General features: G+C 38.0%; 2 long non-coding RNA genes across 2 annotated transcripts in view; both read left to right on the top strand.

Moving 5' to 3' along the window:
• Positions 1-2,195, top strand: part of LOC117952719 — a 4,975-nt gene extending 2,780 nt beyond the window's left edge. The window contains exon 3 of the long non-coding RNA XR_004658487.1: positions 2,183-2,195. This is a non-coding gene — a long non-coding RNA (uncharacterized LOC117952719). The remainder of the gene's footprint in view (positions 1-2,182) is intronic.
• LOC117952710 overlaps positions 1-4,729 on the top strand; it is a 19,649-nt gene that overhangs the window by 11,257 nt on the left and 3,663 nt on the right. The gene's annotated exons all lie outside the window — the stretch shown is intronic.

The raw sequence follows: 4,729 nt of genomic DNA, 5'->3' as shown, positions 1-4,729 counted from the left end.
TTGGGTCCTTGTAAATTATGGAGTGTGGTCTATCTGTAAAGTGTCTTGAGATAACTCTTGTTATGAATTGATACTATAGATAAAATTGAATTGAATTGAATTGAACCAGGCAGGAACCCCTGGACCGGTTCACCACAGACCCAGATCTTCTCAGCTGTTGCTGACATATGTTGCTGTCTCTTCATGTGGTTCATTATGTTTAGCACATTGTCTGGGTCAGTTCTTATATCATAAGAAGTTAATAATGTAAATGCTAAATGCCCTAAAACCTGTTGATACTACAACAATGCAAAGGTTCTTAACCCTACAGTTTTGCAGATATCATGTAAGACTTGATCTCTCCATTTTTTGCAAAAAAAACTCTCCAGAAAGTGCCATTTAATGGTTTATTTTTCAAAAAGATTTCCTGGGGGGGCATACCCCCAGACCCCCTTAGGGAGAGCCCCATCCCCCACAAAAATAACAAATCCCAATTTATACCCTAAAGGATGAAGACCCAAAGAAATTGCTTTGTAAGCGGTAAAATATCGGTTAGCCCCCCAAAATCTCACTCCAAGGTTTGGGGAAAAAGTTGGCAGCCCTGTATATTAACGGTCTATGGGTTAGCGTGGAGACTTTATATATGTTAATGGCCTATGGGTTAGGATGGAGACTGCTTCATTGCTGCTGTCAAGCCCCATGGTAAGCACTATTTCATTTTAACGTAGCTATAACCTTAATAGCTACAAATATTTCAACGTTTTCGCAGTTGGTGTTCATCTGACAAATAACTTGATAAATATTAAGATGTGTTAGTTATCCACGTTATTCTTTTGGACATTTAGCTAAGTTAGGCTTAGCTAATTGAACGTTAAATCTTATTTTAAAAAGGTGAAGAGGTTCAGGGGGCCGTCTAACGGCAGGCTAACGTTCGTACTTTGTGATTATAACGTTTTATTCTTACCCTGCTTATCACCAAAATTACATTATGTAAAACAGTTTAGTAACACTGTTTGTTGTTTCTGTACACTCTGCATTACATTTGGTTAACAATTGATTTTAAAAACGGGGTTCTGCGCGCCAACGGTCATAAAACATCAGTTATTAGACGGTGCCCATTTTCGTTGGCTAATGTTAGCCTTCAAACCACCCCGATGAGCATTGTCACTAGTTATTTTAACATCATGTTTTACTGATATATCACTAAAGTTGAATAGCGAGCTAGCTACTTATATAAAAAAATTTAAAAATCTGACAATTTAGCGCTAGCTTAATGTAGTTACTGACCAATCAATTAACTTTATGTTTTACTTTCTTTTTTTTTTACCATAAGCTTAGCTAACGTTACATTAAACTGACATTAGCAATTTATATTCGGCTTCAACAGGGACTAAACACGTTGGATGGACAGATGGACATATTAATCCCAGCCAACAATTTTTGGTTCGCAAAACGTGCTGTGAACGTTCGTTTTTGGTTGCAGGAACATTCCCTAAAGGTTAGCTTTGGTTGTGTTTTGGTTATGTGTTGGTTAATTGGAAAGTTTTCTTAACGTTCTGGGAACGTTAGTTTTTGGTTACATCAAACAATCTCAGAACATTCCCCTAATGTTATCTTATTGTTGCAATCTTTAGCGAACATTCCCCTAACAGTATCTTAACGTTGCAACCTTTAGAGAACGTTGTCCTAACGTTTTCCTAAAGTTGCAACCTTTAGAGAACGTTACCCAAACGTATTTTTTTTTTACATTCCTCTAACCTTTAAAAAACATTAACCATGGTGCCAATTGTATTATTACTTTAAACTTAACAGGAATTAATGAAGAGCCAAACTTGATGGGATTTAAAACTTTAATATACAATACAAAAATTACAAAAAATATATATACAATAATCAGAATCCGTTTAATTGGCAATATAGACACAAGAGTGCAAATTTAGTGTTCAAGATGAGTATTGTAAGTACCGTATTTGAACATATATGTAACACTGGACTATAGTCACATTCATACAGCAGGTGTCCGTTATGTTAACAGTAACAAATTAAAAGTTATTCATCTACGCAATAGCACACGGAACTAGCAGGGCGTGGATTAGTAAATATGCTATCATTAAAATGCGTCTCAGTCCCGGCAGTAGCTTGGTCAAGTACCCATGTGGCCCTGTTATGATATAATTGCAGTTATGCAATTATATAGTGTTAGTCTTAGGGCAAGACTACGGACACTTAATCACCATTTAGTTCCTCCACTCCAGTTGACCGAGACTCCTGTCGAACACCTGCAGCTCTGTGATTGTCAACCAGGGCGACAGCAACATGTAATTGACTCTGAGCAGAGGGTGACGGGAGCTCCCTAAGAGATTGAGCAGCTCATCCATCTTTTCCTGTGTATCCATGTGGGTAACGGATGTCCTCATGGCTATGGATAAATGAATGCTGTTAGTTTTGTTGTTATACATTATATACTTATGTGAACAACTTAAGTGAGTCTTCTTAGCTCTCATTTCCATCTCCGTGGCTGAGCCACCTCCCTTTGTTTAATGATGTTCTGCTGTTAACAACAACAAAAAGTTAAAGTTTCTCTCAAGTCCCTTGTCACGCAATTGTATTGAAAGCCATTGTACCTTCAACTGGGTCCCAAGCTGAAGTGGCAGGCCGAGCTTGCTTTAGACCCATCGAGCTCTGGGCGACCGGCTGGTTTCCTGTGTGGTGTTAACTCATCTAAAAAAAGTAGATATGAATATTGGTCACTTCATTTATGATAGGTTTCTTGCATATTGCATTGCAAAAGAGGAACCTATGCTGTTACGTTGGACAATCCCTTGTCTTGCAACTTACATGCAGGTGGTGGAGGGCAATGACGTCTGCTGACCTGAAAGGAAGACACACAAATCAGAACAGTCACATGATAAGCACCAGGTTGAATGTCGTTCCATGGCAGGAAATGTTTTCTAAATGCATGCATAATGTTAACTTACGGACAGGGATTCCAGACACACGCCCCGTAACGGAATGCTTTCTTGTTTGTGGAACAGATTCATCTGAAATAAAAGACCATACAATTTGTCCTAATTAGAAAAAGAATAAATGAATGCACACAATCAATGTAAACACTGTATGTGACAGGATTTCTGCATTGTAGCCAAGAGACTTACTAATGGGGAGACACAGCATCCACAGAAATGCATGGGGTTAGTTTGTAAAGCCAGTATTGCAGCTGTGTAGCATACACATATTACGTCCCTTCCTGTATGCTTTCCCTTCACTGCCTAAAGAGTGTTGCAAGATTGCCACCGATCAACCTGCCTAAAAGGACTTTGGTTGTACTGGCTTTATTTATGTACTGTACACTACACTACAACTAACTAAAAAGGACTGAAAACGTATTTGTAACAAGAACGCAAGCATTTTAACACAATGACTAAAAACATACAATGCGACAAAGCAGACACGCCGTGCACAGCAACAAACAAAGGGCAAGATAGATGCAGTCCATTTAGGGCACAACTCTGGCCTCCCTTTTTGAATGTGAGTTCTAGGGGCCCTTCTGTGATATAATCAAAATCAACATTTTTTAAACACTAAGAAGGCCCGACACAACATGAGAATTTGCTCAAAGTCTCACCTGGGGCTCAACACATGTACTCAGCATTGAGAACATTGTTTGTGCACAAAGAGTTTACTGAAAAGAAAAGATTTGGAGCAGCTAACTGCTTGACTAGCATAGCAATATGGCAAAGAGGGGGAATACACGTCTACCATAGTGAGTTGTTCACTTCAGCCAAACTTTGCTCTTTGGTCAACCTGATCAGAACCGGAATATAAAAAAGCCAGACGAGTTTGGTTTGGTTCGAACTAACCCTTAGAGAACAAAAAACGGATGTTCTGTGTTAGTGGGGATCGCATTTGACTTTGAGTCAATACAATTGTCATACTAACAATTAATTTAATTGGTAATTTTCCATTTCATGTTTACAGTTATTTAGAATCGCTATGACAGATTTTTTTAATGCATTTAACAGGTTTCCTAAACTCTTAACGCACCACCTCAAACAAACAACTGGCAAAACGGTTAATTGCATGCTCAAAATCACACTTTGTAAACTAAACTGCAAAACTAATTTTCTAAATACAATAATACACTTACACAACACACTATATCTAACAAAACACTGCAAACATGTTTCAAAATCAAATAATTATTCAAAACACTTACACATGTTCTCTTCCAACAGGAACATTTAGTCAGTCATAACACAATGACAGAACAACACTAAAATTAGCTAAAATTACAGAAACTGCATTATTACAGATCTGTCAGGTAATACCTTGTACCATAGAAAGTATGTTGTATTGATCATAGATTGGGTTTTGAACATGCATTTTGTTTCTTTTGCTGCAGAAATTCATTACAGAAAATGAATGACCATCTCAGAGTAGCTTTGTAGAATGTAGCCTACAGTTAATGAAAAAAAAGACAAAGACAGAATTGCTGCGGTAAACACTTTATTTTCAAAAGGACATTATTGCAAGATATACAAACAGAAAGAACACCGGAATAATAATTATAAAAGAAGTCTTCTAATCTGCTCGGTCTTCTGCATTTGGCCACATGTTCTCATCCACATCATAGCTGATATCTTCTATGGCAAGGCCTCGTGGGAAGAATCTCTTTGCATGCCTTATCCACCCCCTGGCAGTGTTCAGCTGTGATGTGATTGGTCATGTGGACGATGGTCAAAAACCTTCC

This window comes from Etheostoma cragini, chromosome 11, assembly GCF_013103735.1.
Source record: "Etheostoma cragini isolate CJK2018 chromosome 11, CSU_Ecrag_1.0, whole genome shotgun sequence".
NCBI lineage: Eukaryota > Metazoa > Chordata > Actinopteri > Perciformes > Percidae > Etheostoma > Etheostoma cragini.
This window is presented reverse-complemented; position numbering and strand designations above follow the sequence as displayed.